This window comes from Osmerus eperlanus, chromosome 17, assembly GCF_963692335.1.
Source record: "Osmerus eperlanus chromosome 17, fOsmEpe2.1, whole genome shotgun sequence".
NCBI classification, from domain to species: domain Eukaryota; kingdom Metazoa; phylum Chordata; class Actinopteri; order Osmeriformes; family Osmeridae; genus Osmerus; species Osmerus eperlanus.
In genome coordinates, this window is record NC_085034.1 from 13299368 (window position 1) to 13327106 (window position 27739).

Consider the following 27739-nt stretch of genomic DNA (forward strand, 5'->3'; position numbering starts at 1 on the left):
CTGTGCACCAGTGGGCCGTGTTTTCCCTCCATTGGATGGAATGTCAAGCCGCAAAACGCCCCCGCCGATTGAGGATTTGGAGACGTTCCTGTAATTGCCGCTAAAAGGACGACAGGAGAGAGTGGCTTGTGTCGCGATGAAGATGACGACCAGCTGCATCGAGGGGGTGCTGTCTGCGTTGGGAGATAGACTGCAGAACGTGCAGTGGAGCTGTACTTTAGGGGAAACTGCCAAAAGGCGAAAAAGAAGAAGACGGTGTTGGACAATGCTGGCGTCTATGCCGCTACCTCTTGCATGATAAGCGAACGCCGTACCATTTCGGCAGTGCACCTTGGAGTCTCGGAATGCTGCTAGCTCCCGTTTCGTTGCTTTCTTGACATCCACTTGAATTTGCAGCGAAAAAAGCGCCTGGTGGCGTGGGCCAAACACGACCGGTTGTTTCACGCCGACACGAGGTGGCGCCGAGGACACCACGTTTCCGTTGGATGAAATGTCAAGCCGCAAAACGCCCCCGCCGATTGAGGATTTGGAGACGTTCCTGTGCTTGCCGCTAAAAGGACGACAGGAGAGAGTGGCTTGTGTCGCGATGAAGATGACGACCAGCTGCATCGAGGGGGTGCTGTCTGCGTTGGGAGATAGACTGCAGAACGTGCAGCGGAGCTGTACTTTAGGGGAAACTGCCAAAAGACGAAAAAGAAGAAGACGGTATTGGACAATGCTGGCGTCTATCCCGCTACCTCTTGCATGATAAGCGAACGCCGTACCATTTCGGCAGTGCACATTGGAGTCTCGGAATGCTGCTAGCTCCCGTTTCGTTGCTTTCTTGACATCCACTTGAATTTGCAGCGAAAAAAGCGCCTGGTGGCGTGGGCCAAACAAGACCGGTTGTTTCACGCCGACACGAGGTGGCGCCGAGGACACCACGTTTCCGTTGGATGAAATGTCAAGCCGCAAAACGCCCCCGCCGATTGAGGATTTGGAGACGTTCCTGTGCTTGCCGCTAAAAGGACGACAGGAGAGTGGCTTGTGTCGCGATGAAGATGACGACCAGCTGCATCGAGGGGGTGCTGTCTGCGTTGGGAGATAGACTGCAGAACGTGCAGCGGAGCTGTACTTTAGGGGAAACTGCCAAAAGACGAAAAAGAAGAAGACGGTGTTGGACAATGCTGGCGTCTATCCCGCTACCTCTTGCATGATAAGCGAACGCCGTACCATTTCGGCAGTGCACATTGGAGTCTCGGAATGCTGCTAGCTCCCGTTTCGTTGCTTTCTTGACATCCACTTGAATTTGCAGCGAAAAAAGCGCCTGGTGGCGTGGGCCAAACAAGACCGGTTGTTTCACGCCGACACGAGGTGGCGCCGAGGACACCACGTTTCCGTTGCTTCATGTGGCGTCATTGGCCTGTTAGCTCAGTTGGTCAGAGCGTGGTGCTAATAACGCCAAGGTCACGGGTTCGATCCCCTTACGGGCCATTGAGAGCTTTTTGGAGGTCTTTTCCTTCCTTCCCGCGTTTGTGGCCAGGCTTCGACATGCTACGGAAGACAGTGGACTCCGTGCCGAAATAGCTCAGTTGGGAGAGGGTTAGACTGAAGATCTAAAGGTCCCTGGTTCGATCCCGGGTTTCGGCAAAGCTTTGGCGTCTCCAAAGTAGAGTCTACTCAAGGAAGTGGTTGACGGTGCGTTTTCTCAAAGGTCACGCCAAAGCACTGCTGACCGCTGACTGGTCAAAGAAATGCGCGACACGGGACGTACTGCATAAACTTGTCCCTTTTAAATATCTGAGGTGAGAGCGCAGCGCTGTGCACCAGTGGGCCGTGTTTTCCCTCCATTGGATGGAATGTCAAGCCGCAAAACGCCCCCGCCGATTGAGGATTTGGAGACGTTCCTGTAATTGCCGCTAAAAGGACGACAGGAGAGAGTGGCTTGTGTCGCGATGAAGATGACCACCAGCTGCATCGAGGGGGTGCTGTCTGCGTTGGGAGATAGACTGCAGAACGTGCAGCGGAGCTGTACTTTAGGGGAAACTGCCAAAAGACGAAAAAGAAGAAGACGGTGTTGGACAATGCTGGCTTTATCCCGCTACCTCTTGCATGATAAGCGAACGCCGTACCATTTCGGCAGTGCACCTTTGAGTCTCGGAATGCTGCTAGCTCCCGTTTCGTTGCTTTCTTGACATCCACTTGAATTTGCAGCGAAAAAAGCGCCTGGTGGCGTGGGCCAAACACGACCGGTTGTTTCACGCCGACACGAGGTGGCGCCGAGGACACCACGTTTCCGTTGGATGAAATGTCAAGCCGCAAAACGCCCCCGCCGATTGAGGATTTGGAGACGTTCCTGTGCTTGCCGCTAAAAGGACGACAGGAGAGAGTGGCTTGTGTCGCGATGAAGATGACGACCAGCTGCATCGAGGGGGTGCTGTCTGCGTTGGGAGATAGACTGCAGAACGTGCAGCGGAGCTGTACTTTAGGGGAAACTGCCAAAAGACGAAAAAGAAGAAGACGGTGTTGGACAATGCTGGCGTCTATCCCGCTACCTCTTGCATGATAAGCGAACGCCGTACCATTTCGGCAGTGCACATTGGAGTCTCGGAATGCTGCTAGCTCCCGTTTCGTTGCTTTCTTGACATCCACTTGAATTTGCAGCGAAAAAAGCGCCTGGTGGCGTGGGCCAAACAAGACCGGTTGTTTCACGCCGACACAAGGTGGCGCCGAGGACACCACGTTTCCGTTGCTTCACGTGGCGTCATTGGCCTGTTAGCTCAGTTGGTCAGAGCGTGGTGCTAATAACGCCAAGGTCACGGGTTCGATCCCCTTACGGGCCATTGAGAGCTTTTTGGAGGTCTTTTCCTTCCTTCCCGCGTTTGTGGCCAGGCTTCGACATGCTACGGAAGACAGTGGACTCCGTGCCGAAATAGCTCAGTTGGGAGAGGGTTAGACTGAAGATCTAAAGGTCCCTGGTTCGATCCCGGGTTTCGGCAAAGCTTTGGCGTCTCCAAAGTAGAGTCTACTCAAGGAAGTGGTTGACGGTGCGTTTTCTCAAAGGTCACGCCAAAGCACTGCTGACCGCTGACTGGTCAAAGAAATGCGCGACACGGGACGTACTGCATAAACTTGTCCCTTTTAAATATCTGAGGTGAGAGCGCAGCGCTGTGCACCAGTGGGCCGTGTTTTCCCTCCATTGGATGGAATGTCAAGCCGCAAAACGCCCCCGCCGATTGAGGATTTGGAGACGTTCCTGTAATTGCCGCTAAAAGGACGACAGGAGAGAGTGGCTTGTGTCGCGATGAAGATGACCACCAGCTGCATCGAGGGGGTGCTGTCTGCGTTGGGAGATAGACTGCAGAACGTGCAGCGGAGCTGTACTTTAGGGGAAACTGCCAAAAGACGAAAAAGAAGAAGACGGTGTTGGACAATGCTGGCTTTATCCCGCTACCTCTTGCATGATAAGCGAACGCCGTACCATTTCGGCAGTGCACCTTGGAGTCTCGGAATGCTGCTAGCTCCCGTTTCGTTGCTTTCTTGACATCCACTTGAATTTGCAGCGAAAAAAGCGCCTGGTGGCGTGGGCCAAACACGACCGGTTGTTTCACGCCGACACGAGGTGGCGCCGAGGACACCACGTTTCCGTTGGATGAAATGTCAAGCCACAAAACGCCCCCGCCGATTGAGGATTTGGAGACGTTCCTGTGCTTGCCGCTAAAAGGACGACAGGAGAGAGTGGCTTGTGTCGCGATGAAGATGACGACCAGCTGCATCGAGGGGGTGCTGTCTGCGTTGGGAGATAGACTGCAGAACGTGCAGCGGAGCTGTACTTTAGGGGAAACTGCCAAAAGACGAAAAAGAAGAAGACGGTGTTGGACAATGCTGGCGTCTATCCCGCTACCTCTTGCATGATAAGCGAACGCCGTACCATTTCGGCAGTGCACATTGGAGTCTCGGAATGCTGCTAGCTCCCGTTTCGTTGCTTTCTTGACATCCACTTGAATTTGCAGCGAAAAAAGCGCCTGGTGGCGTGGGCCAAACAAGACCGGTTGTTTCACGCCGACACAAGGTGGCGCCGAGGACACCACGTTTCCGTTGCTTCTCATGGCGTCATTGGCCTGTTAGCTCAGTTGGTCAGAGCGTGGTGCTAATAACGCCAAGGTCACGGGTTCGATCCCCTTACGGGCCATTGAGAGCTTTTTGGAGGTCTTTTCCTTCCTTCCCGCGTTTGTTGCCAGGCTTCGACATGCTACTGAAGACAGTGGACTCCGTGCCGAAATAGCTCAGTTGGGAGAGCGTTAGACTGAAGATCTAAAGGTCCCTGGTTCGATCCCGGGTTTCGGCAAAGCTTTGGCGTCTCCAAAGTAGAGTCTACTCAAGGAAGTGGTTGACGGTGCGTTTTCTCAAAGGTCACGCCAAAGCACTGCTGACCGCTGACTGGTCAAAGAAATGCGCGACACGGGACGTACTGCATAAACTTGTCCCTTTTAAAGATCTGAGGTGAGAGCGCAGCGCTGTGCACCAGTGGGCCGTGTTTTCCCTCCATTGGATGGAATGTCAAGCCGCAAAACACCCCCGCCGATTGAGGATTTGGAGATGTTCCTGTAATTGCCGCTAAAAGGACGACAGGAGAGAGTGGCTTGTGTCGCGATGAAGATGACCACCAGCTGCATCGAGGGGGTGCTGTCTGCGTTGGGAGATAGACTGCAGAACGTGCAGCGGAGCTGTACTTTAGGGGAAACTGCCAAAAGACGAAAAAGAAGAAGACGGTGTTGGACAATGCTGGCGTCTATCCCGCTACCTCTTGCATGATAAGCGAACGCCGTACCATTTCGGCAGTGCACCTTGGAGTCTCGGAATGCTGCTAGCTCCCGTTTCGTTGCTTTCTTGACATCCACTTGAATTTGCAGCGAAAAAAGCGCCTGGTGGCGTGGGCCAAACACGACCGGTTGTTTCACGCCGACACGAGGTGGCGCCGAGGACACCACGTTTCCGTTGGATGAAATGTCAAGCCGCAAAACGCCCCCGCCGATTGAGGATTTGGAGACGTTCCTGTGCTTGCCGCTAAAAGGACGACAGGAGAGAGTGTCTTTTGTCGCGATGAAGATGACGACCAGCTGCATCGAGGGGGTGCTGTCTGCGTTGGGAGATAGACTGCAGAACGTGCAGCGGAGCTGTACTTTAGGGGAAACTGCCAAAAGACGAAAAAGAAGAAGACGGTGTTGGACAATGCTGGCGTCTATCCCGCTACCTCTTGCATGATAAGCGAACGCCGTACCATTTCGGCAGTGCACATTGGAGTCTCGGAATGCTGCTAGCTCCCGTTTCGTTGCTTTCTTGACATCCACTTGAATTTGCAGCGAAAAAAGCGCCTGGTGGCGTGGGCCAAACAAGACCGGTTGTTTCACGCCGACACAAGGTGGCGCCGAGGACACCACGTTTCCGTTGCTTCTCATGGCGTCATTGGCCTGTTAGCTCAGTTGGTCAGAGCGTGGTGCTAATAACGCCAAGGTCACGGGTTCGATCCCCTTACGGGCCATTGAGAGCTTTTTGGAGGTCTTTTCCTTCCTTCCCGCGTTTGTTGCCAGGCTTCGACATGCTACTGAAGACAGTGGACTCCGTGCCGAAATAGCTCAGTTGGGAGAGCGTTAGACTGAAGATCTAAAGGTCCCTGGTTCGATCCCGGGTTTCGGCAAAGCTTTGGCGTCTCCAAAGTAGAGTCTACTCAAGGAAGTGGTTGACGGTGCGTTTTCTCAAAGGTCACGCCAAAGCACTGCTGACCGCTGACTGGTCAAAGAAATGCGCGACACGGGACGTACTGCATAAACTTGTCCCTTTTAAAGATCTGAGGTGAGAGCGCAGCGCTGTGCACCAGTGGGCCGTGTTTTCCCTCCATTGGATGGAATGTCAAGCCGCAAAACACCCCCGCCGATTGAGGATTTGGAGATGTTCCTGTAATTGCCGCTAAAAGGACGACAGGAGAGAGTGGCTTGTGTCGCGATGAAGATGACCACCAGCTGCATCGAGGGGGTGCTGTCTGCGTTGGGAGATAGACTGCAGAACGTGCAGCGGAGCTGTACTTTAGGGGAAACTGCCAAAAGACGAAAAAGAAGAAGACGGTGTTGGACAATGCTGGCGTCTATCCCGCTACCTCTTGCATGATAAGCGAACGCCGTACCATTTCGGCAGTGCACCTTGGAGTCTCGGAATGCTGCTAGCTCCCGTTTCGTTGCTTTCTTGACATCCACTTGAATTTGCAGCGAAAAAAGCGCCTGGTGGCGTGGGCCAAACACGACCGGTTGTTTCACGCCGACACGAGGTGGCGCCGAGGACACCACGTTTCCGTTGGATGAAATGTCAAGCCGCAAAACGCCCCCGCCGATTGAGGATTTGGAGACGTTCCTGTGCTTGCCGCTAAAAGGACGACAGGAGAGAGTGTCTTTTGTCGCGATGAAGATGACGACCAGCTGCATCGAGGGGGTGCTGTCTGCGTTGGGAGATAGACTGCAGAACGTGCAGCGGAGCTGTACTTTAGGGGAAACTGCCAAAAGACGAAAAAGAAGAAGACGGTGTTGGACAATGCTGGCGTCTATCCCGCTACCTCTTGCATGATAAGCGAACGCCGTACCATTTCGGCAGTGCACATTGGAGTCTCGGAATGCTGCTAGCTCCAGTTTCGTTGCTTTCTTGACATCCACTTGAATTTGCAGCGAAAAAAGCGCCTGGTGGCGTGGGCCAAACAAGACCGGTTGTTTCACGCCGATACAAGGTGGCGCCGAGGACACCACGTTTCCGTTGCTTCACGTGGCGTCATTGGCCTTTTAGCTCAGTTGGTCAGAGCGTGGTGCTAATAACGCCAAGGTCACAGGTTCGATCCCCTTACGGGCCATTGAGAGCTTTTTGGAGGTCTTTTCCTTCCTTCCCGCGTTTGTGGCCAGGCTTCGACATGCTACTGAAGACAGTGGACTCCGTGCCGAAATAGCTCAGTTGGGAGAGGGTTAGACTGAAGATCTATAGGTCCCTGGTTCGATCCCGGGTTTCGGCAAAGCTTTGGCGTCTCCAAAGTAGAGTCTACTCAAGGAAGTGGTTGACGGTGCGTTTTCTCAAAGGTCACGCCAAAGCACTGCTGACCGCTGACTGGTCAAAGAAATGCGCGACACGGGACGTACTGCATAAACTTGTCCCTTTTAAAGATCTGAGGTGAGAGCGCAGCGCTGTGCACCAGTGGGCCGTGTTTTCCCTCCATTGGATGGAATGTCAAGCCGCAAAACACCCCCGCCGATTGAGGATTTGGAGATGTTCCTGTAATTGCCGCTAAAAGGACGACAGGAGAGAGTGGCTTGTGTCGCGATGAAGATGACCACCAGCTGCATCGAGGGGGTGCTGTCTGCGTTGGGAGATAGACTGCAGAACGTGCAGCGGAGCTGTACTTTAGGGGAAACTGCCAAAAGACGAAAAAGAAGAAGACGGTGTTGGACAATGCTGGCGTCTATCCCGCTACCTCTTGCATGATAAGCGAACGCCGTACCATTTCGGCAGTGCACCTTGGAGTCTCGGAATGCTGCTAGCTCCCGTTTCGTTGCTTTCTTGACATCCACTTGAATTTGCAGCGAAAAAAGCGCCTGGTGGCGTGGGCCAAACACGACCGGTTGTTTCACGCCGACACGAGGTGGCGCCGAGGACACCACGTTTCCGTTGGATGAAATGTCAAGCCGCAAAACGCCCCCGCCGATTGAGGATTTGGAGACGTTCCTGTGCTTGCCGCTAAAAGGACGACAGGAGAGAGTGGCTTTTGTCGCGATGAAGATGACGACCAGCTGCATCGAGGGGGTGCTGTCTGCGTTGGGAGATAGACTGCAGAACGTGCAGCGGAGCTGTACTTTAGGGGAAACTGCCAAAAGACGAAAAAGAAGAAGACGGTATTGGACAATGCTGGCGTCTATCCCGCTACCTCTTGCATGATAAGCGAACGCCGTACCATTTCGGCAGTGCACATTGGAGTCTCGGAATGCTGCTAGCTCCCGTTTCGTTGCTTTCTTGACATCCACTTGAATTTGCAGCGAAAAAAGCGCCTGGTGGCGTGGGCCAAACAAGACCGGTTGTTTCACGCCGACACAAGGTGGCGCCGAGGACACCAAGTTTCCGTTGCTTCACGTGGCGTCATTGGCCTGTTAGCTCAGTTGGTCAGAGCGTGGTGCTAATAACGCCAAGGTCACGGGTTCGATCCCCTTACGGGCCATTGAGAGCTTTTTGGAGGTCTTTTCCTTCCTTCCCGCGTTTGTTGCCAGGCTTCGACATGCTACTGAAGACAGTGGACTCCGTGCCGAAATAGCTCAGTTGGGAGAGCGTTAGACTGAAGATCTAAAGGTCCCTGGTTCGATCCCGGGTTTCGGCAAAGCTTTGGCGTCTCCAAAGTAGAGTCTACTCAAGGAAGTGGTTGACGGTGTGTTTTCTCAAAGGTCACGCCAAAGCACTGCTGACCGCTGACTGGTCAAAGAAATGCGCGACACGGGACGTACTGCATAAACTTGTCCCTTTTAAAGATCTGAGGTGAGAGCGCAGCGCTGTGCACCAGTGGGCCGTGTTTTCCCTCCATTGGATGGAATGTCAAGCCGCAAAACGCCCCCGCCGATTGAGGATTTGGAGATGTTCCTGTAATTGCCGCTAAAAGGACGACAGGAGAGAGTGGCTTGTGTCGCGATAAAGATGACGACCAGCTGCATCGAGGGGGTGCTGTCTGCGTTGGGAGATAGACTGCAGAACGTGCAGCGGAGCTGTACTTTAGGGGAAACTGCCAAAAGACGAAAAAGAAGAAGACGGTGTTGGACAATGCTGGCGTCTATCCCGCTACCTCTTGCATGATAAGCGAACGCCGTACCATTTCGGCAGTGCACCTTGGAGTCTCGGAATGCTGCTAGCTCCCGTTTCGTTGCTTTCTTGACATCCACTTGAATTTGCAGCGAAAAAAGCGCCTGGTGGCGTGGGCCAAACACGACCGGTTGTTTCACGCCGACACGAGGTGGCGCCGAGGACACCACGTTTCCGTTGGATGAAATGTCAAGCCGCAAAACGCCCCCGCCGATTGAGGATTTGGAGACGTTCCTGTAATTGCCGCTAAAAGGACGACAGGAGAGAGTGGCTTGTGTCGCGATGAAGATGACGACCAGCTGCATCGAGGGGGTGCTGTCTGCGTTGGGAGATAGACTGCAGAACGTGCAGCGGAGCTGTACTTTAGGAGAGACTGCCAAAAGACGAAAAAGAAGAAGACGGTGTTGGACAATGCTGGCGTCTATCCCGCTACCTCTTGCATGATAAGCGAACGCCGTACCATTTCGGCAGTGCACCTTGGAGTCTCGGAATGCTGCTAGCTCCCGTTTCGTTGCTTTCTTGACATCCACTTGAATTTGCAGCGAAAAAAGCGCCTGGTGGCGTGGGCCAAACAAGACCGGTTGTTTCACGCCGACACAAGGTGGCGCCGAGGACACCACGTTTCCGTTGCTTCTCATGGCGTCATTGGCCTGTTAGCTCAGTTGGTCAGAGCGTGGTGCTAATAACGCCAAGGTCACGGGTTCGATCCCCTTACGGGCCATTGAGAGCTTTTTGGAGGTCTTTTCCTTCCTTCCCGCGTTTGTTGCCAGGCTTCGACATGCTACTGAAGACAGTGGACTCCGTGCCGAAATAGCTCAGTTGGGAGAGCGTTAGACTGAAGATCTAAAGGTCCCTGGTTCGATCCCGGGTTTCGGCAAAGCTTTGGCGTCTCCAAAGTAGAGTCTACTCAAGGAAGTGGTTGACGGTGCGTTTTCTCAAAGGTCACGCCAAAGCACTGCTGACCGCTGACTGGTCAAAGAAATGCGCGACACGGGACGTACTGCATAAACTTGTCCCTTTTAAAGATCTGAGGTGAGAGCGCAGCGCTGTGCACCAGTGGGCCGTGTTTTCCCTCCATTGGATGGAATGTCAAGCCGCAAAACGCCCCCGCCGATTGAGGATTTGGAGATGTTCCTGTAATTGCCGCTAAAAGGACGACAGGAGAGAGTGGCTTGTGTCGCGATAAAGATGACGACCAGCTGCATCGAGGGGGTGCTGTCTGCGTTGGGAGATAGACTGCAGAACGTGCAGCGGAGCTGTACTTTAGGGGAAACTGCCAAAAGACGAAAAAGAAGAAGACGGTGTTGGACAATGCTGGCGTCTATCCCGCTACCTCTTGCATGATAAGCGAACGCCGTACCATTTCGGCAGTGCACCTTGGAGTCTCGGAATGCTGCTAGCTCCCGTTTCGTTGCTTTCTTGACATCCACTTGAATTTGCAGCGAAAAAAGCGCCTGGTGGCGTGGGCCAAACACGACCGGTTGTTTCACGCCGACACAAGGTGGCGCCGAGGACACCACGTTTCCGTTGGATGAAATGTCAAGCCGCAAAACGCCCCCGCCGATTGAGGATTTGGAGACGTTCCTGTGCTTGCCGCTAAAAGGACGACAGGAGAGAGTGTCTTTTGTCGCGATGAAGATGATGACCAGCTGCATCGAGGGGGTGCTGTCTGCGTTGGGAGATAGACTGCAGAACGTGCAGCGGAGCTGTACTTTAGGGGAAACTGCCAAAAGACGAAAAAGAAGAAGACGGTGTTGGACAATGCTGGCGTCTATCCCGCTACCTCTTGCATGATAAGCGAACGCCGTACCATTTCGGCAGTGCACATTGGAGTCTCGGAATGCTGCTAGCTCCCGTTTCGTTGCTTTCTTGACATCCACTTGAATTTGCAGCGAAAAAAGCGCCTGGTGGCGTGGGCCAAACAAGACCGGTTGTTTCACGCCGACACAAGGTGGCGCCGAGGACACCACGTTTCCGTTGCTTCTCATGGCGTCATTGGCCTGTTAGCTCAGTTGGTCAGAGCGTGGTGCTAATAACGCCAAGGTCACGGGTTCGATCCCCTTACGGGCCATTGAGAGCTTTTTGGAGGTCTTTTCCTTCCTTCCCGCGTTTGTTGCCAGGCTTCGACATGCTACTGAAGACAGTGGACTCCGTGCCGAAATAGCTCAGTTGGGAGAGCGTTAGACTGAAGATCTAAAGGTCCCTGGTTCGATCCCGGGTTTCGGCAAAGCTTTGGCGTCTCCAAAGTAGAGTCTACTCAAGGAAGTGGTTGACGGTGCGTTTTCTCAAAGGTCACGCCAAAGCACTGCTGACCGCTGACTGGTCAAAGAAATGCGCGACACGGGACGTACTGCATAAACTTGTCCCTTTTAAAGATCTGAGGTGAGAGCGCAGCGCTGTGCACCAGTGGGCCGTGTTTTCCCTCCATTGGATGGAATGTCAAGCCGCAAAACGCCCCCGCCGATTGAGGATTTGGAGATGTTCCTGTAATTGCCGCTAAAAGGACGACAGGAGAGAGTGGCTTGTGTCGCGATAAAGATGACGACCAGCTGCATCGAGGGGGTGCTGTCTGCGTTGGGAGATAGACTGCAGAACGTGCAGCGGAGCTGTACTTTAGGGGAAACTGCCAAAAGACGAAAAAGAAGAAGACGGTGTTGGACAATGCTGGCGTCTATCCCGCTACCTCTTGCATGATAAGCGAACGCCGTACCATTTCGGCAGTGCACCTTGGAGTCTCGGAATGCTGCTAGCTCCCGTTTCGTTGCTTTCTTGACATCCACTTGAATTTGCAGCGAAAAAAGCGCCTGGTGGCGTGGGCCAAACACGACCGGTTGTTTCACGCCGACACGAGGTGGCGCCGAGGACACCACGTTTCCGTTGGATGAAATGTCAAGCCGCAAAACGCCCCCGCCGATTGAGGATTTGGAGACGTTCCTGTGCTTGCCGCTAAAAGGACGACAGGAGAGAGTGTCTTTTGTCGCGATGAAGATGACGACCAGCTGCATCGAGGGGGTGCTGTCTGCGTTGGGAGATAGACTGCAGAACGTGCAGCGGAGCTGTACTTTAGGGGAAACTGCCAAAAGACGAAAAAGAAGAAGACGGTGTTGGACAATGCTGGCGTCTATCCCGCTACCTCTTGCATGATAAGCGAACGCCGTACCATTTCGGCAGTGCACATTGGAGTCTCGGAATGCTGCTAGCTCCAGTTTCGTTGCTTTCTTGACATCCACTTGAATTTGCAGCGAAAAAAGCGCCTGGTGGCGTGGGCCAAACAAGACCGGTTGTTTCACGCCGACACAAGGTGGCGCCGAGGACACCACGTTTCCGTTGCTTCACGTGGCGTCATTGGCCTGTTAGCTCAGTTGGTCAGAGCGTGGTGCTAATAACGCCAAGGTCACAGGTTCGATCCCCTTACGGGCCATTGAGAGCTTTTTGGAGGTCTTTTCCTTCCTTCCCGCGTTTGTGGCCAGGCTTCGACATGCTACTGAAGACAGTGGACTCCGTGCCGAAATAGCTCAGTTGGGAGAGGGTTAGACTGAAGATCTATAGGTCCCTGGTTCGATCCCGGGTTTCGGCAAAGCTTTGGCGTCTCCAAAGTAGAGTCTACTCAAGGAAGTGGTTGACGGTGCGTTTTCTCAAAGGTCACGCCAAAGCACTGCTGACCGCTGACTGGTCAAAGAAATGCGCGACACGGGACGTACTGCATAAACTTGTCCCTTTTAAAGATCTGAGGTGAGAGCGCAGCGCTGTGCACCAGTGGGCCGTGTTTTCCCTCCATTGGATGGAATGTCAAGCCGCAAAACACCCCCGCCGATTGAGGATTTGGAGATGTTCCTGTAATTGCCGCTAAAAGGACGACAGGAGAGAGTGGCTTGTGTCGCGATGAAGATGACCACCAGCTGCATCGAGGGGGTGCTGTCTGCGTTGGGAGATAGACTGCAGAACGTGCAGCGGAGCTGTACTTTAGGGGAAACTGCCAAAAGACGAAAAAGAAGAAGACGGTGTTGGACAATGCTGGCGTCTATCCCGCTACCTCTTGCATGATAAGCGAACGCCGTACCATTTCGGCAGTGCACCTTGGAGTCTCGGAATGCTGCTAGCTCCCGTTTCGTTGCTTTCTTGACATCCACTTGAATTTGCAGCGAAAAAAGCGCCTGGTGGCGTGGGCCAAACACGACCGGTTGTTTCACGCCGACACGAGGTGGCGCCGAGGACACCACGTTTCCGTTGGATGAAATGTCAAGCCGCAAAACGCCCCCGCCGATTGAGGATTTGGAGACGTTCCTGTGCTTGCCGCTAAAAGGACGACAGGAGAGAGTGGCTTTTGTCGCGATGAAGATGACGACCAGCTGCATCGAGGGGGTGCTGTCTGCGTTGGGAGATAGACTGCAGAACGTGCAGCGGAGCTGTACTTTAGGGGAAACTGCCAAAAGACGAAAAAGAAGAAGACGGTATTGGACAATGCTGGCGTCTATCCCGCTACCTCTTGCATGATAAGCGAACGCCGTACCATTTCGGCAGTGCACATTGGAGTCTCGGAATGCTGCTAGCTCCCGTTTCGTTGCTTTCTTGACATCCACTTGAATTTGCAGCGAAAAAAGCGCCTGGTGGCGTGGGCCAAACAAGACCGGTTGTTTCACGCCGACACAAGGTGGCGCCGAGGACACCAAGTTTCCGTTGCTTCACGTGGCGTCATTGGCCTGTTAGCTCAGTTGGTCAGAGCGTGGTGCTAATAACGCCAAGGTCACGGGTTCGATCCCCTTACGGGCCATTGAGAGCTTTTTGGAGGTCTTTTCCTTCCTTCCCGCGTTTGTTGCCAGGCTTCGACATGCTACTGAAGACAGTGGACTCCGTGCCGAAATAGCTCAGTTGGGAGAGCGTTAGACTGAAGATCTAAAGGTCCCTGGTTCGATCCCGGGTTTCGGCAAAGCTTTGGCGTCTCCAAAGTAGAGTCTACTCAAGGAAGTGGTTGACGGTGTGTTTTCTCAAAGGTCACGCCAAAGCACTGCTGACCGCTGACTGGTCAAAGAAATGCGCGACACGGGACGTACTGCATAAACTTGTCCCTTTTAAAGATCTGAGGTGAGAGCGCAGCGCTGTGCACCAGTGGGCCGTGTTTTCCCTCCATTGGATGGAATGTCAAGCCGCAAAACGCCCCCGCCGATTGAGGATTTGGAGATGTTCCTGTAATTGCCGCTAAAAGGACGACAGGAGAGAGTGGCTTGTGTCGCGATAAAGATGACGACCAGCTGCATCGAGGGGGTGCTGTCTGCGTTGGGAGATAGACTGCAGAACGTGCAGCGGAGCTGTACTTTAGGGGAAACTGCCAAAAGACGAAAAAGAAGAAGACAGTGTTGGACAATGCTGGCGTCTATCCCGCTACCTCTTGCATGATAAGCGAACGCCGTACCATTTCGGCAGTGCACCTTGGAGTCTCGGAATGCTGCTAGCTCCCGTTTCGTTGCTTTCTTGACATCCACTTGAATTTGCAGCGAAAAAAGCGCCTGGTGGCGTGGGCCAAACACGACCGGTTGTTTCACGCCGACACGAGGTGGCGCCGAGGACACCACGTTTCCGTTGGATGAAATGTCAAGCCGCAAAACGCCCCCGCCGATTGAGGATTTGGAGACGTTCCTGTAATTGCCGCTAAAAGGACGACAGGAGAGAGTGGCTTGTGTCGCGATGAAGATGACGACCAGCTGCATCGAGGGGGTGCTGTCTGCGTTGGGAGATAGACTGCAGAACGTGCAGCGGAGCTGTACTTTAGGAGAAACTGCCAAAAGACGAAAAAGAAGAAGACGGTGTTGGACAATGCTGGCGTCTATCCCGCTACCTCTTGCATGATAAGCGAACGCCGTACCATTTCGGCAGTGCACCTTGGAGTCTCGGAATGCTGCTAGCTCCCGTTTCGTTGCTTTCTTGACATCCACTTGAATTTGCAGCGAAAAAAGCGCCTGGTGGCGTGGGCCAAACAAGACCGGTTGTTTCACGCCGACACAAGGTGGCGCCGAGGACACCACGTTTCCGTTGCTTCAAGTGGCGTCATTGGCCTGTTAGCTCAGTTGGTCAGAGCGTGGTGCTAATAACTCCAAGGTCACAGGTTCGATCCCCTTACGGGCCATTGAGAGCTTTTTGGAGGTCTTTTCCTTCCTTCCCGCGTTTGTGGCCAGGCTTCGTCATGCTACTGAATACAGTGGACTCAGTGCCGAAATAGCTCAGTTGGGAGAGCGTTAGACTGAAGATCTAAAGGTCCCTGGTTCGATCCCGTGTTTCGGCAAAGCTTTGGCGTCTCCAAAGTAGAGTCTACTCAAGGAAGTGGTTGACGGTGTGTTTTCTCAAAGGTCACGCCAAAGCACTGCTGACCGCTGACTGGTCAAAGAAATGCGCGACACGGGACGTACTGCATAAACTTGTCCCTTTTAAATATCTGAGGTGAGAGCGCAGCGCTGTGCACCAGTGGGCCGTGTTTTCCCTCCATTGGATGGAATGTCAAGCCGCAAAACGCCCCCGCCGATTGAGGATTTGGAGACGTTCCTGTGCTTGCCGCTAAAAGGACGACAGGAGAGAGTGGCTTGTGTCGCGATGAAGATGATGACCAGCTGCATCGAGGGGGTGCTGTCTGCGTTGGGAGATAGACTGCAGAACGTGCAGCGGAGCTGTACTTTAGGGGAAACTGCCAAAAGGCGAAAAAGAAGAAGACGGTATTGGACAATGCTGGCGTCTATCCCGCTACCTCTTGCATGATAAGCGAACGCCGTACCATTTCGGCAGTGCACCTTGGAGTCTCGGAATGCTGCTAGCTCCCGTTTCGTTGCTTTCTTGACATCCAATTGAATTTGCAGCGAAAAAAGCGCCTGGTGGCGTGGGCCAAACACGACCGGTTGTTTCACGCCGACACGAGGTGGCGCCGAGGACACCACGTTTCCGTTGGATTAAATGTCAAGCCGCAAAACGCCCCCGCCGATTGAGGATTTGGAGACGTTCCTGTAATTGCCGCTAAAAGGACGACAGGAGAGAGTGGCTTGTGTCGCGATGAAGATGACGACCAGCTGCATCGAGGGGGTGCTGTCTGCGTTGGGAGATAGACTGCAGAACGTGCAGCGGAGCTGTACTTTAGGAGAAACTGCCAAAAGACGAAAAAGAAGAAGACGGTGTTGGACAATGCTGGCGTCTATCCCGCTACCTCTTGCATGATAAGCGAACGCCGTACCATTTCGGCAGTGCACCTTGGAGTCTCGGAATGCTGCTAGCTCCCGTTTCGTTGCTTTCTTGACATCCACTTGAATTTGCAGCGAAAAAAGCGCCTGGTGGCGTGGGCCAAACAAGACCGGTTGTTTCACGCCGACACAAGGTGGCGCCGAGGACACCACGTTTCCGTTGCTTCAAGTGGCGTCATTGGCCTGTTAGCTCAGTTGGTCAGAGCGTGGTGCTAATAACTCCAAGGTCACAGATTCGATCCCCTTACGGGCCATTGAGAGCTTTTTGGAGGTCTTTTCCTTCCTTCCCGCGTTTGTGGCCAGGCTTCGTCATGCTACTGAAGACAGTGGACTCAGTGCCGAAATAGCTCAGTTGGGAGAGCGTTAGACTGAAGATCTAAAGGTCCCTGGTTCGATCCCGTGTTTCGGCAAAGCTTTGGCGTCTCCAAAGTAGAGTCTACTCAAGGAAGTGGTTGACGGTGCTTTTTCTCAAAGGTCACGCCAAAGCACTGCTGACCGCTGACTGGTCAAAGAAATGCGCGACACGGGACGTACTGCATTAACTTGTCCCTTTTAAATATCTGAGGTGAGAGCGCAGCGCTGTGCACCAGTGGGCCGTGTTTTCCCTCCATTGGATGGAATGTCAAGCCGCAAAACGCCCCCGCCGATTGAGGATTTGGAGACATTCCTGTATTTGCCGCTAAAAGGACGACAGGAGAGAGTGGCTTGTGTCGCGATAAAGATGACGACCAGCTGCATCGAGGGGGTGCTGTCTGCGTTGGGAGATAGACTGCAGAACGTGCAGCGGAGCTGTACTTTAGGGGAAACTGCCAAAAGACGAAAAAGAAGAAGACGGTGTTGGACAATGCTGGCGTCTATCCCGCTACCTCTTGCATGATAAGCGAACGCCGTACCATTTCGGCAGTGCACCTTGGAGTCTCGGAATGCTGCTAGCTCCCGTTTCGTTGCTTTCTTGACATCCACTTGAATTTGCAGCGAAAAAAGCGCCTGGTGGCGTGGGCCAAACACGACCGGTTGTTTCACGCCGACACGAGGTGGCGCCGAGGACACCAAGTTTCCGTTGCTTCACGTGGCGTCATTGGCCTGTTAGCTCAGTTGGTCAGAGCGTGGTGCTAATAACGCCAAGGTCACAGGTTTGATCCCCTTACGGGCAATTGAGAGCTTTTTGGAGGTCTTTTCCTTCCTTCCCGCGTTTGTGGCCAGGCTTCGACATGCTACTGAAGACAGTGGACTCAGTGCCGAAATAGCTCAGTTGGGAGAGCGTTAGACTGAAGATCTAAAGGTCCCTGGTTCGATCCCGTGTTTCGGCAAAGCTTTGGCGTCTCCAAAGTAGAGTCTACTCAAGGAAGTGGTTGACGGTGCTTTTTCTCAAAGGTCACGCCAAAGCACTGCTGACCGCTGACTGGTCAAAGAAATGCGCGACACGGGACGTACTGCATTAACTTGTCCCTTTTAAATATCTGAGGTGAGAGCGCAGCGCTGTGCACCAGTGGGCCGTGTTTTCCCTCCATTGGATGAAATGTCAAGCCGCAAAACGCCCCCGCCGATTGAGGATTTGGAGACGTTCCTGTATTTGCCGCTAAAAGGACGACAGGAGAGAGTGGCTTGTGTCGCGATAAAGATGACGACCAGCTGCATCGAGGGGGTGCTGTCTGCGTTGGGAGATAGACTGCAGAACGTGCAGCGGAGCTGTACTTTAGGGGAAACTGCCAAAAGGCGAAAAAGAAGAAGACGGTGTTGGACAATGCTGGCGTCTATCCCGCTACCTCTTGCATGATAAGCGAACGCCGTACCATTTCGGCAGTGCACCTTGGAGTCTCGGAATGCTGCTAGCTCCCGTTTCGTTGCTTTCTTGACATCCACTTGAATTTGCAGCGAAAAAAGCGCCTGGTGGCGTGGGCCAAACACGACCGGTTGTTTCACGCCGACACGAGGTGGCGCCGAGGACACCACGTTTCCGTTGCTTCACGTGGCGTCATTGGCCTGTTAGCTCAGTTGGTCAGAGCGTGGTGCTAATAACGCCAAGGTCACGGGTTCGATCCCCTTACGGGCCATTGAGAGCTTTTTGGAGGTCTTTTCCTTCCTTCCTTCGTTTGTGGCCAGGCTTCGACATGCTACTGAAGGCAGTGGTCTCTGTGCCGAAATAGCTCAGTTGGGAGAGCGTTAGACTGAAGATCTAAAGGTCCCTGGTTCGATCCCGGGTTTCGGCAAAGCTTTGGCGTCTCCAAATTAGAGTCTACTCAAGGAAGTGGTTGACGGAGTGTTTTCTCAAAGGTCACGCCAAAGCACTGCTGACCGCTGACTGGTCAAAGAAATGCGCGACACGGGACGTACTGCATAAACTTGTCCCTTTTAAAGATCTGAGGTGAGAGCGCAGGGCTGTGCACCAGTGGGCCGTGTTTTCCCTCCATTGGATGGAATGTCAAGCCGCAAAACGCCCCCGCCGATTGAGGATTTGGAGACGTTCCTGTATTTGCCGCTAAAAGGACGACAGGAGAGAGTGGCTTGTGTCGCGATAAAGATGACGACCAGCTGCATCGAGGGGGTGCTGTCTGCGTTGGGAGATAGACTGCAGAACGTGCAGCGGAGCTGTACTTTAGGGGAAACTGCCAAAAGACGAAAAAGAAGAAGACGGTGTTGGACAATGCTGGCGTCTATCCCGCTACCTCTTGCATGATAAGCGAACGCCGTACCATTTCGGCAGTGCACCTTGGAGTCTCGGAATGCTGCTAGCTCCCGTTTCGTTGCTTTCTTGACATCCACTTGAATTTGCAGCGAAAAAAGCGCCTGGTGGCGTGGGCCAAACACGACCGGTTGTTTCACGCCGACACGAGGTGGCGCCGAGGACACCACGTTTCCGTTGCTTCACGTGGCGTCATTGGCCTGTTAGCTCAGTTGGTCAGAGCGTGGTGCTAATAACGCCAAGGTCACGGGTTCGATCCCCTTACGGGCCATTGAGAGCTTTTTGGAGGTCTTTTCCTTCCTTCCCGCGTTTGTGGCCAGGCTTCGACATGCTACTGAAGACAGTGGACTCCGTGCAGAAATAGCTCAGTTCGGAGAGCGTTAGACTGAAGATCTAAAGGTCCCTGGTTCGATCCCGGGTTTCGGCAAAGCTTTGGTGTCTCCAAATTAGAGTCTACTCAAGGAAGTGGTTGACGGTGTGTTTTCTCAAAGGTCACGCCAAAGCACTGCTGACCGCTGACTGGTCAAAGAAATGCGCGACATGGGACGTACTGCATAAACTTGTCCCTTTTAAAGATCTGAGGTGAGAGCGCAGGGCTGTGCACCAGTGGGCCGTGTTTTCCCTCCATTGGATGGAATGTCAAGCCGCAAAACGCCCCCGCCGATTGAGGATTTGGAGACATTCCTGTGCTTGCCGCTAAAAGGACGACATGAGAGAGTGGCTTGTGTCGCGATGAAGATGACGACCAGCTGCATCGAGGGGGTGCTGTCTGCGTTGGGAGATAGACTGCAGAACGTGCAGCGGAGCTGTACTTTAGGGGAAACTGCCAAAAGACGAAAAAGAAGAAGACGGTGTTGGACAATGCTGGCGTCTATCCCGCTACCTCTTGCATGATAAGCGAACGCCGTACCATTTCGGCAGTGCACCTTGGAGTCTCGGAATGCTGCTAGCTCCCGTTTCGTTGCTTTCTTGACATCCACTTGAATTTGCAGCGAAAAAAGCGCCTGGTGGCGTGGGCCAAACAAGACCGGTTGTTTCACGCCGACACGAGGTGGCGCTGAGGACACCACGTTTCCGTAGCTTCACGTGGTGTCATTGGCCTGTTAGCTCAGTTGGTCAGAGAGTGGTGCTAATAACGCCAAGGTCACGGGTTCGATCCCCTTACGGGCCATTGAGAGCTTTTTGGAGGTCTTTTCCTTCCTTCCCCGCGTTTGTGGCCAGGCTTTGACATGCTACTGAAGGCAGTGGTCTCTGTGCCGAAATAGCTCAGTTGGGAGAGCGTTAGACTGAAGATCTAAAGGTCCCTGGTTCGATCCCGGGTTTCGGCAAAGCTTTGGCGTCTCCAAAGTAGAGTCTACTCAAGGAAGTGGTTGACGGTGTGTTTTCTCAAAGGTCACGCCAAAGCACTGCTGACCGCTGACAGGTCAAAGAAATGCGCGACACGGGACGTACTGCATAAACTTGTCCCTTTTAAAGATCTGAGGTGAGAGCGCAGCGCTGTGCACCAGTGGGCCGTGTTTTCCCTCCATTGGATGAAATGTCAAGCCGCAAAATGCCCCCGCCGATTGAGGATTTGGAGACGTTCCTGTGCTTGCCGCTAAAAGGACGACAGGAGAGAGTGGCTTGTGTCGCGATGAAGATGACGACCAGCTGCATCGAGGGGGTGCTGTCTGCGTTGGGAGATAGACTGCAGAACGTGCAGCGGAGCTGTACTTTAGGGGAAACTGCCAAAAGGCGAAAAAGAAGAAGACGGTATTGGACAATGCTGGCGTCTATCCCGCTACCTCTTGTATGATAAGCGAACGCCGTATCATTTCGGCAGTGCACCTTGGAGTCTCGGAATGCTGCTAGCTCCCGTTTCGTTGCTTTCTTGACATCCACTTGAATTTGCAGCGAAAAAAGCGCCTGGTGGCGTGGGCCAAACACGACCGGTTGTTTCACGCCGACACGAGGTGGCGCCGAGGACACCACGTTTCCGTTGGATGAAATGTCAAGCCGCAAAACGCCCCCGCCGATTGAGGATTTGGAGACGTTCCTGTGCTTGCCGCTAAAAGGACGACAGGAGAGAGTGGCTTGTGTCGCGATGAAGATGATGACCAGCTGCATCGAGGGGGTGCTGTCTGCGTTGGGAGATAGACTGCAGAACGTGCAGCGGAGCTGTACTTTAGGGGAAACTGCCAAAAGGCGAAAAAGAAGAAGACGGTGTTGGACAATGCTGGCGTCTATCCCGCTACCTCTTGCATGATAAGCGAACGCCGTACCATTTCGGCAGTGCACCTTGGAGTCTCGGAATGCTGCTAGCTCCCGTTTCGTTGCTTTCTTGACATCCACTTGAATTTGCAGCGAAAAAAGCGCCTGGTGGCGTGGGCCAAACACGACCGGTTGTTTCACGCCGACACGAGGTGGCGCCGAGGACACCACGTTTCCGTAGCTTCACGTGGTGTCATTGGCCTGTTAGCTCAGTTGGTCAGAGCGTGGTGCTAATAACGCCGAGGTCACTGGTTCGATCCCCTTACGGGCCATTGAGAGCTTTTTGGAGGTCTTTTCCTTCCTTCCCCGCGTTTGTGGCCAGGCTTCGATATGCTACTGAAGGCAGTGGTCTCTGTGCCGAAATAGCTCAGTTGGGAGAGCGTTAGACTGAAGATCTAAAGGTCCCTGGTTCGATCCCGGGTTTCGGCAAAGCTTTGGCGTCTCCAAAGTAGAGTCTACTCAAGGAAGTGGTTGACGGTGTGTTTTCTCAAAGGTCACGCCAAAGCACTGCTGACCGCTGACTGGTCAAAGAAATGCGCGACACGGGACGTACTGCATAAACTTGTCCCTTTTAAATATCTGAGGTGAGAGCGCAGCGCTGTGCACCAGTGGGCCGTGTTTTCCCTCCATTGGATGGAATGTCAAGCCGCAAAACGCCCCCGCCGATTGAGGATTTGGAGACGTTCCTGTGCTTGCCGCTAAAAGGACGACAGGAGAGAGTGGCTTGTGTCGCGATGAAGATGACGACCAGCTGCATCGAGGGGGTGCTGTCTGCGTTGGGAGATAGACTGCAGAACGTGCAGCGGAGCTGTACTTTAGGGGAAACTGCCAAAAGGCGAAAAAGAAGAAGACGGTGTTGGACAATGCTGGCGTCTATCCCGCTACCTCTTGCATGATAAGCGAACGCCGTACCATTTCGGCAGTGCACCTTGGAGTCTCGGAATGCTGCTAGCTCCCGTTTCGTTGCTTTCTTGACATCCACTTGAATTTGCAGCGAAAAAAGCGCCTGGTGGCGTGGGCCAAACACGACCGGTTGTTTCACGCCGACACGAGGTGGCGCCGAGGACACCACGTTTCCGTTGGATGAAATGTCAAGCCGCAAAACCCCCCCGCCGATTGAGGATTTGGAGACGTTCCTGTGCTTGCCGCTAAAAGGACGACAGGAGAGAGTGGCTTGTGTCGCGATGAAGATGATGACCAGCTGCATCGAGGGGGTGCTGTCTGCGTTGGGAGATAGACTGCAGAACGTGCAGCGGAGCTGTACTTTAGGGGAAACTGCCAAAAGACGAAAAAGAAGAAGACGGTATTGGACAATGCTGGCGTCTATCCCGCTACCTCTTGCATGATAAGCGAACGCCGTACCATTTCGGCAGTGCACATTGGAGTCTCGGAATGCTGCTAGCTCCCGTTTCGTTGCTTTCTTGACATCCACTTGAATTTGCAGCGAAAAAAGCGCCTGGTGGCGTGGGCCAAACAAGACCGGTTGTTTCACTCCGACACAAGGTGGCGCCGAGGACACCACGTTTCCGTAGCTTCACGTGGTGTCATTGGCCTGTTAGCTCAGTTGGTCAGAGCGTGGTGCTAATAACGCCAAGGTCACGGGTTCGATCCCCTTTCGGGCCATTGAGAGCTTTTTGGAGGTCTTTTCCTTCCTTCCCCGCGTTTGTGGCCAGGCTTCGACATGCTACTGAAGACAGTGGACTCAGTGCCGAAATAGCTCAGTTGGGAGAGCGTTAGACGGAAGATCTAAAGGTCCCTGGTTCGATCCCGTGTTTCGGCAAAGCTTTGGCGTCTCCAAAGTAGAGTCTACTCAAGGAAGTGGTTGACGGTGCTTTTTCTCAAAGGTCACGCCAAAGCACTGCTGACCGCTGACTGGTCAAAGAAATGCGCGACACGGGACGTACTGCATGAACTTGTCCCTTTTAAATATCTGAGGTGAGAGCGCAGCGCTGTGCACCAGTGGGCCGTGTTTTCCCTCCATTGGATGGAATGTCAAGCCGCAAAACGCCCCCGCCGATTGAGGATTTGGAGACGTTCCTGTGCTTGCCACTAAAAGGACGACAGGAGAGAGTGGCTTGTGTCGCGATGAAGATGACGACCAGCTGCATCGAGGGGGTGCTGTCTGCGTTGGGAGATAGACTGCAGAACGTGCAGCGGAGCTGTACTTTAGGGGAAACTGCCAAAAGGCGAAAAAGAAGAAGACGGTGTTGGACAATGCTGGCGTCTATCCCGCTACCTCTTGCATGATAAGCGAACGCCGTACCATTTCGGCAGTGCACCTTGGAGTCTCGGAATGCTGCTAGCTCCCGTTTCGTTGCTTTCTTGACATCCACTTGAATTTGCAGCGAAAAAAGCGCCTGGTGGCGTGGGCCAAACACGACCGGTTGTTTCACGCCGACACGAGGTGGCGCCGAGGACACCACGTTTCCGTTGGATGAAATGTCAAGCCGCAAAACCCCCCCGCCGATTGAGGATTTGGAGACGTTCCTGTGCTTGCCGCTAAAAGGACGACAGGAGAGAGTGGCTTGTGTCGCGATGAAGATGATGACCAGCTGCATCGAGGGGGTGCTGTCTGCGTTGGGAGATAGACTGCAGAACGTGCAGCGGAGCTGTACTTTAGGGGAAACTGCCAAAAGACGAAAAAGAAGAAGACGGTATTGGACAATGCTGGCGTCTATCCCGCTACCTCTTGCATGATAAGCGAACGCCGTACCATTTCGGCAGTGCACATTGGAGTCTCGGAATGCTGCTAGCTCCCGTTTCGTTGCTTTCTTGACATCCACTTGAATTTGCAGCGAAAAAAGCGCCTGGTGGCGTGGGCCAAACAAGACCGGTTGTTTCACTCCGACACAAGGTGGCGCCGAGGACACCACGTTTCCGTAGCTTCACGTGGTGTCATTGGCCTGTTAGCTCAGTTGGTCAGAGCGTGGTGCTAATAACGCCAAGGTCACGGGTTCGATCCCCTTTCGGGCCATTGAGAGCTTTTTGGAGGTCTTTTCCTTCCTTCCCCGCGTTTGTGGCCAGGCTTCGACATGCTACTGAAGACAGTGGACTCAGTGCCGAAATAGCTCAGTTGGGAGAGCGTTAGACGGAAGATCTAAAGGTCCCTGGTTCGATCCCGTGTTTCGGCAAAGCTTTGGCGTCTCCAAAGTAGAGTCTACTCAAGGAAGTGGTTGACGGTGCTTTTTCTCAAAGGTCACGCCAAAGCACTGCTGACCGCTGACTGGTCAAAGAAATGCGCGACACGGGACGTACTGCATGAACTTGTCCCTTTTAAATATCTGAGGTGAGAGCGCAGCGCTGTGCACCAGTGGGCCGTGTTTTCCCTCCATTGGATGGAATGTCAAGCCGCAAAACGCCCCCGCCGATTGAGGATTTGGAGACGTTCCTGTGCTTGCCACTAAAAGGACGACAGGAGAGAGTGGCTTGTGTCGCGATGAAGATGACGACCAGCTGCATCGAGGGGGTGCTGTCTGCGTTGGGAGATAGACTGCAGAACGTAAAGCGGAGCTGTACTTTAGGGGAAACTGCCAAAAGGCGAAAAAGAAGAAGACGGTGTTGGACAATGCTGGCGTCTATCCCGCTACCTCTTGCATGATAAGCGAACGCCGTACCATTTCGGCAGTGCACCTTGGAGTCTCGGAATGCTGCTAGCTCCCGTTTCGTTGCTTTCTTGACATCCACTTGAATTTGCAGCGAAAAAAGCGCCTGGTGGCGTGGGCCAAACACGACCGGTTGTTTCACGCCGACACGAGGTGGCGCCGAGGACACCACGTTTCCGTTGGATGAAATGTCAAGCCGCAAAACGCCCCCGCCGATTGAGGATTTGGAGACGTTCCTGTGCTTGCCGCTAAAAGGACGACAGGAGAGAGTGGCTTGTGTCGCGATGAAGATGATGACCAGCTGCATCGAGGGGGTGCTGTCTGCGTTGGGAGATAGACTGCAGAACGTGCAGTGGAGCTGTACTTTAGGGGAAACTGCCAAAAGACGAAAAAGAAGAAGACGGTATTGGACAATGCTGGCGTCTATCCCGCTACCTCTTGCATGATAAGCGAACGCCGTACCATTTCGGCAGTGCACATTGGAGTCTCGGAATGCTGCTAGCTCCCGTTTCGTTGCTTTCTTGACATCCACTTGAATTTGCAGCGAAAAAAGCGCCTGGTGGCGTGGGCCAAACAAGACCGGTTGTTTCACGCCAACACAAGGTGGCGCCGAGGACACCACGTTTCCGTAGCTTCACGTGGCGTCATTGGCCTGTTAGCTCAGTTGGTCAGAGCGTGGTGCTAATAACGCCAAGGTCACGGGTTCGATCCCCTTACGGGCCATTGAGAGTTTTTTGGAGGTCTTTTCCTTCCTTCCCCGTGTTTGTGGCCAGGCTTCGACATGCTACTGAAGGCAGTGGTCTCTGTGCCGAAATAGCTCAGTTGGGAGAGCGTTAGACTGAAGATCTAAAGGTCCCTGGTTTGATCCCGGGTTTCGGCAAAGCTTTGGCGTCTCCAAAGTAGAGTCTACTCAAGGAAGTGGTTGACGGTGCTTTTTCTCAAAGGTCACGCCAAAGCACTGCTGACCGCTGACTGGTCAAAGAAATGCGCGACACGGGACGTACTGCATTAACTTGTCCCTTTTAAATATCTGAGGTGAGAGCGCAGCGCTGTGCACCAGTGGGCCGTGTTTTCCCTCCATTGGATGGAATGTCAAGCCGCAAAACGCCCCCGCCGATTGAGGATTTGGAGACGTTCCTGTATTTGCCGCTAAAAGGACCACAGGAGAGAGTGGCTTGTGTCGCGATAAAGATGACGACCAGCTGCATCGAGGGGGTGCTGTCTGCGTTGGGAGATAGACTGCAGAACGTGCAGCGGAGCTGTACTTTAGGGGAAACTGCCAAAAGACGAAAAAGAAGAAGACGGTGTTGGACAATGCTGGCGTCTATCCCGCTACCTCTTGCATGATAAGCGAACGCCGTACCATTTCGGCAGTGCACCTTGGAGTCTCGGAATGCTGCTAGCTCCCGTTTCGTTGCTTTCTTGACATCCACTTTAATTTGCAGCGAAAAAAGCGCCTGGTGGCGTGGGCCAAACACGACCGGTTGTTTCACGCCGACACGAGGTGGCGCCGAGGACACCACGTTTCCGTTGCTTCACGTGGCGTCATTGGCCTGTTAGCTCAGTTGGTCAGAGCGTGGTGCTAATAACGCCAAGGTCACGGGTTCGATCCCCTTACGGGCCATTGAGAGCTTTTTGGAGGTCTTTTCCTTCCTTCCCGCGTTTGTGGCCAGGCTTCGACATGCTACTGAAGACAGTGGACTCCGTGCCGAAATAGCTCAGTTGGGAGAGCGTTAGACTGAAGATCTAAAGGTCCCTGGTTCGATCCCGGGTTTCGGCAAAGCTTTGGCGTCTCCAAATTAGAGTCTACTCAAGGAAGTGGATGACGGTGTGTTTTCTCAAAGGTCACGCCAAAGCACTGCTGACCGCTGACTGGTCAAAGAAATGCGCGACACGGGACGTACTGCATAAACTTGTCCCTTTTAAAGATCTGAGGTGAGAGCGCAGGGCTGTGCACCAGTGGGCCGTGTTTTCCCTCCATTGGATGAAATGTCAAGCCGCAAAACGCCCCCGCCGATTGAGGATTTGGAGACATTCCTGTGCTTGCCGCTAAAAGGACGACATGAGAGAGTGGCTTGTGTCGCGATGAAGATGACGACCAGCTGCATCGAGGGGGTGCTGTCTGCGTTGGGAGATAGACTGCAGAACGTGCAGCGGAGCTGTACTTTAGGGGAAACTGCCAAAAGACGAAAAAGAAGAAGACGGTGTTGGACAATGCTGGCGTCTATCCCGCTACCTCTTGCATGATAAGCGAACGCCGTACCATTTCGGCAGTGCACCTTGGAGTCTCGGAATGCTGCTAGCTCCCGTTTCGTTGCTTTCTTGACATCCACTTGAATTTGCAGCGAAAAAAGCGCCTGGTGGCGTGGGCCAAACAAGACCGGTTGTTTCACGCCGATACAAGGTGGCGCCGAGGACACCACGTTTCCGTAGCTTCACGTGGCGTCATTGGCCTGTTAGCTCAGTTGGTCAGAGCGTGGTGCTAATAACGCCAAGGTCACAGGTTCGATCCCCTTACGGGCCATAGAGAGCTTTTTGGAGGTCTTTTCCTTCCTTCCCGCGTTTGTGGCCAGGCTTCGACATGCTACTGAAGACAGTGGACTCAGTGCCGAAATAGCTCAGTTGGGAGAGCGTTAGACGGAAGATCTAAAGGTCCCTGGTTCGATCCCGTGTTTCGGCAAAGCTTTGGCGTCTCCAAAGTAGAGTCTACTCAAGGAAGTGGTTGACGGTGCTTTTTCTCAAAGGTCACGCCAAAGCACTGCTGACCGCTGACTGGTCAAAGAAATGCGCGACACGGGACGTACTGCATTAACTTGTCCCTTTTAAATATCTGAGGTGAGAGCGCAGCGCTGTGCACCAGTGGGCCGTGTTTTCCCTCCATTGGATGGAATGTCAAGCCGCAAAACGCCCCCGCCGATTGAGGATTTGGAGACGTTCCTGTATTTGCCGCTAAAAGGACGACATGAGAGAGTGGCTTGTGTCGCGATAAAGATGACGACCAGCTGCATCGAGGGGGTGCTGTCTGCGTTGGGAGATAGACTGCAGAACGTGCAGCGGAGCTGTACTTTAGGGGAAACTGCCAAAAGACGAAAAAGAAGAAGACGGTGTTGGACAATGCTGGCGTCTATCCCGCTACC

At 53.6% G+C, this 27739-nt stretch overlaps 41 non-coding genes across 41 annotated transcripts; all 41 read left to right on the plus strand.

The window, feature by feature from the left end:
• The first annotated feature begins 1399 nt into the window (after positions 1 to 1399).
• On the plus strand, positions 1400 to 1473 carry trnai-aau (transfer RNA isoleucine (anticodon AAU)). Its single transcript has one exon. It is a non-coding gene; the product is annotated as a tRNA-Ile (tRNA).
• An 83-nt stretch (positions 1474 to 1556) lies between these two features.
• Positions 1557 to 1629, plus strand: trnaf-gaa (transfer RNA phenylalanine (anticodon GAA)). The gene has a single exon. It is a non-coding gene; the product is annotated as a tRNA-Phe (tRNA).
• A 1119-nt stretch (positions 1630 to 2748) lies between these two features.
• On the plus strand, positions 2749 to 2822 carry trnai-aau (transfer RNA isoleucine (anticodon AAU)). Its single transcript has one exon. It is a non-coding gene; the product is annotated as a tRNA-Ile (tRNA).
• An 83-nt stretch (positions 2823 to 2905) lies between these two features.
• trnaf-gaa (transfer RNA phenylalanine (anticodon GAA)) lies at positions 2906 to 2978 on the plus strand. Its single transcript has one exon. It is a non-coding gene; the product is annotated as a tRNA-Phe (tRNA).
• Positions 2979 to 4097: 1119 nt separating this feature from the next.
• trnai-aau (transfer RNA isoleucine (anticodon AAU)) lies at positions 4098 to 4171 on the plus strand. The gene has a single exon. It is a non-coding gene; the product is annotated as a tRNA-Ile (tRNA).
• An 83-nt stretch (positions 4172 to 4254) lies between these two features.
• Positions 4255 to 4327, plus strand: trnaf-gaa (transfer RNA phenylalanine (anticodon GAA)). The gene has a single exon. It is a non-coding gene; the product is annotated as a tRNA-Phe (tRNA).
• Positions 4328 to 5447: 1120 nt separating this feature from the next.
• On the plus strand, positions 5448 to 5521 carry trnai-aau (transfer RNA isoleucine (anticodon AAU)). Its single transcript has one exon. It is a non-coding gene; the product is annotated as a tRNA-Ile (tRNA).
• Positions 5522 to 5604: 83 nt separating this feature from the next.
• On the plus strand, positions 5605 to 5677 carry trnaf-gaa (transfer RNA phenylalanine (anticodon GAA)). Its single transcript has one exon. It is a non-coding gene; the product is annotated as a tRNA-Phe (tRNA).
• A 1277-nt stretch (positions 5678 to 6954) lies between these two features.
• Positions 6955 to 7027, plus strand: trnaf-gaa (transfer RNA phenylalanine (anticodon GAA)). Its single transcript has one exon. It is a non-coding gene; the product is annotated as a tRNA-Phe (tRNA).
• A 1120-nt stretch (positions 7028 to 8147) lies between these two features.
• Positions 8148 to 8221, plus strand: trnai-aau (transfer RNA isoleucine (anticodon AAU)). The gene has a single exon. It is a non-coding gene; the product is annotated as a tRNA-Ile (tRNA).
• An 83-nt stretch (positions 8222 to 8304) lies between these two features.
• trnaf-gaa (transfer RNA phenylalanine (anticodon GAA)) lies at positions 8305 to 8377 on the plus strand. Its single transcript has one exon. It is a non-coding gene; the product is annotated as a tRNA-Phe (tRNA).
• A 1120-nt stretch (positions 8378 to 9497) lies between these two features.
• On the plus strand, positions 9498 to 9571 carry trnai-aau (transfer RNA isoleucine (anticodon AAU)). The gene has a single exon. It is a non-coding gene; the product is annotated as a tRNA-Ile (tRNA).
• An 83-nt stretch (positions 9572 to 9654) lies between these two features.
• trnaf-gaa (transfer RNA phenylalanine (anticodon GAA)) lies at positions 9655 to 9727 on the plus strand. Its single transcript has one exon. It is a non-coding gene; the product is annotated as a tRNA-Phe (tRNA).
• A 1120-nt stretch (positions 9728 to 10847) lies between these two features.
• trnai-aau (transfer RNA isoleucine (anticodon AAU)) lies at positions 10848 to 10921 on the plus strand. Its single transcript has one exon. It is a non-coding gene; the product is annotated as a tRNA-Ile (tRNA).
• Positions 10922 to 11004: 83 nt separating this feature from the next.
• trnaf-gaa (transfer RNA phenylalanine (anticodon GAA)) lies at positions 11005 to 11077 on the plus strand. The gene has a single exon. It is a non-coding gene; the product is annotated as a tRNA-Phe (tRNA).
• A 1120-nt stretch (positions 11078 to 12197) lies between these two features.
• On the plus strand, positions 12198 to 12271 carry trnai-aau (transfer RNA isoleucine (anticodon AAU)). Its single transcript has one exon. It is a non-coding gene; the product is annotated as a tRNA-Ile (tRNA).
• An 83-nt stretch (positions 12272 to 12354) lies between these two features.
• trnaf-gaa (transfer RNA phenylalanine (anticodon GAA)) lies at positions 12355 to 12427 on the plus strand. The gene has a single exon. It is a non-coding gene; the product is annotated as a tRNA-Phe (tRNA).
• A 1120-nt stretch (positions 12428 to 13547) lies between these two features.
• trnai-aau (transfer RNA isoleucine (anticodon AAU)) lies at positions 13548 to 13621 on the plus strand. The gene has a single exon. It is a non-coding gene; the product is annotated as a tRNA-Ile (tRNA).
• An 83-nt stretch (positions 13622 to 13704) lies between these two features.
• Positions 13705 to 13777, plus strand: trnaf-gaa (transfer RNA phenylalanine (anticodon GAA)). The gene has a single exon. It is a non-coding gene; the product is annotated as a tRNA-Phe (tRNA).
• A 1120-nt stretch (positions 13778 to 14897) lies between these two features.
• trnai-aau (transfer RNA isoleucine (anticodon AAU)) lies at positions 14898 to 14971 on the plus strand. The gene has a single exon. It is a non-coding gene; the product is annotated as a tRNA-Ile (tRNA).
• An 83-nt stretch (positions 14972 to 15054) lies between these two features.
• On the plus strand, positions 15055 to 15127 carry trnaf-gaa (transfer RNA phenylalanine (anticodon GAA)). Its single transcript has one exon. It is a non-coding gene; the product is annotated as a tRNA-Phe (tRNA).
• Positions 15128 to 16404: 1277 nt separating this feature from the next.
• trnaf-gaa (transfer RNA phenylalanine (anticodon GAA)) lies at positions 16405 to 16477 on the plus strand. The gene has a single exon. It is a non-coding gene; the product is annotated as a tRNA-Phe (tRNA).
• Positions 16478 to 17304: 827 nt separating this feature from the next.
• Positions 17305 to 17377, plus strand: trnaf-gaa (transfer RNA phenylalanine (anticodon GAA)). The gene has a single exon. It is a non-coding gene; the product is annotated as a tRNA-Phe (tRNA).
• Positions 17378 to 18047: 670 nt separating this feature from the next.
• On the plus strand, positions 18048 to 18121 carry trnai-aau (transfer RNA isoleucine (anticodon AAU)). Its single transcript has one exon. It is a non-coding gene; the product is annotated as a tRNA-Ile (tRNA).
• Positions 18122 to 18204: 83 nt separating this feature from the next.
• On the plus strand, positions 18205 to 18277 carry trnaf-gaa (transfer RNA phenylalanine (anticodon GAA)). Its single transcript has one exon. It is a non-coding gene; the product is annotated as a tRNA-Phe (tRNA).
• Positions 18278 to 18947: 670 nt separating this feature from the next.
• On the plus strand, positions 18948 to 19021 carry trnai-aau (transfer RNA isoleucine (anticodon AAU)). The gene has a single exon. It is a non-coding gene; the product is annotated as a tRNA-Ile (tRNA).
• An 83-nt stretch (positions 19022 to 19104) lies between these two features.
• Positions 19105 to 19177, plus strand: trnaf-gaa (transfer RNA phenylalanine (anticodon GAA)). Its single transcript has one exon. It is a non-coding gene; the product is annotated as a tRNA-Phe (tRNA).
• Positions 19178 to 19847: 670 nt separating this feature from the next.
• On the plus strand, positions 19848 to 19921 carry trnai-aau (transfer RNA isoleucine (anticodon AAU)). The gene has a single exon. It is a non-coding gene; the product is annotated as a tRNA-Ile (tRNA).
• Positions 19922 to 20005: 84 nt separating this feature from the next.
• trnaf-gaa (transfer RNA phenylalanine (anticodon GAA)) lies at positions 20006 to 20078 on the plus strand. The gene has a single exon. It is a non-coding gene; the product is annotated as a tRNA-Phe (tRNA).
• A 1120-nt stretch (positions 20079 to 21198) lies between these two features.
• Positions 21199 to 21272, plus strand: trnai-aau (transfer RNA isoleucine (anticodon AAU)). Its single transcript has one exon. It is a non-coding gene; the product is annotated as a tRNA-Ile (tRNA).
• An 84-nt stretch (positions 21273 to 21356) lies between these two features.
• trnaf-gaa (transfer RNA phenylalanine (anticodon GAA)) lies at positions 21357 to 21429 on the plus strand. Its single transcript has one exon. It is a non-coding gene; the product is annotated as a tRNA-Phe (tRNA).
• Positions 21430 to 22549: 1120 nt separating this feature from the next.
• On the plus strand, positions 22550 to 22623 carry trnai-aau (transfer RNA isoleucine (anticodon AAU)). Its single transcript has one exon. It is a non-coding gene; the product is annotated as a tRNA-Ile (tRNA).
• An 84-nt stretch (positions 22624 to 22707) lies between these two features.
• On the plus strand, positions 22708 to 22780 carry trnaf-gaa (transfer RNA phenylalanine (anticodon GAA)). The gene has a single exon. It is a non-coding gene; the product is annotated as a tRNA-Phe (tRNA).
• Positions 22781 to 23900: 1120 nt separating this feature from the next.
• trnai-aau (transfer RNA isoleucine (anticodon AAU)) lies at positions 23901 to 23974 on the plus strand. The gene has a single exon. It is a non-coding gene; the product is annotated as a tRNA-Ile (tRNA).
• An 84-nt stretch (positions 23975 to 24058) lies between these two features.
• trnaf-gaa (transfer RNA phenylalanine (anticodon GAA)) lies at positions 24059 to 24131 on the plus strand. The gene has a single exon. It is a non-coding gene; the product is annotated as a tRNA-Phe (tRNA).
• A 1120-nt stretch (positions 24132 to 25251) lies between these two features.
• trnai-aau (transfer RNA isoleucine (anticodon AAU)) lies at positions 25252 to 25325 on the plus strand. The gene has a single exon. It is a non-coding gene; the product is annotated as a tRNA-Ile (tRNA).
• Positions 25326 to 25409: 84 nt separating this feature from the next.
• Positions 25410 to 25482, plus strand: trnaf-gaa (transfer RNA phenylalanine (anticodon GAA)). The gene has a single exon. It is a non-coding gene; the product is annotated as a tRNA-Phe (tRNA).
• Positions 25483 to 26152: 670 nt separating this feature from the next.
• trnai-aau (transfer RNA isoleucine (anticodon AAU)) lies at positions 26153 to 26226 on the plus strand. The gene has a single exon. It is a non-coding gene; the product is annotated as a tRNA-Ile (tRNA).
• An 83-nt stretch (positions 26227 to 26309) lies between these two features.
• On the plus strand, positions 26310 to 26382 carry trnaf-gaa (transfer RNA phenylalanine (anticodon GAA)). Its single transcript has one exon. It is a non-coding gene; the product is annotated as a tRNA-Phe (tRNA).
• Positions 26383 to 27052: 670 nt separating this feature from the next.
• On the plus strand, positions 27053 to 27126 carry trnai-aau (transfer RNA isoleucine (anticodon AAU)). Its single transcript has one exon. It is a non-coding gene; the product is annotated as a tRNA-Ile (tRNA).
• An 83-nt stretch (positions 27127 to 27209) lies between these two features.
• trnaf-gaa (transfer RNA phenylalanine (anticodon GAA)) lies at positions 27210 to 27282 on the plus strand. Its single transcript has one exon. It is a non-coding gene; the product is annotated as a tRNA-Phe (tRNA).
• The last annotated feature ends 457 nt before the right edge of the window (positions 27283 to 27739 follow it).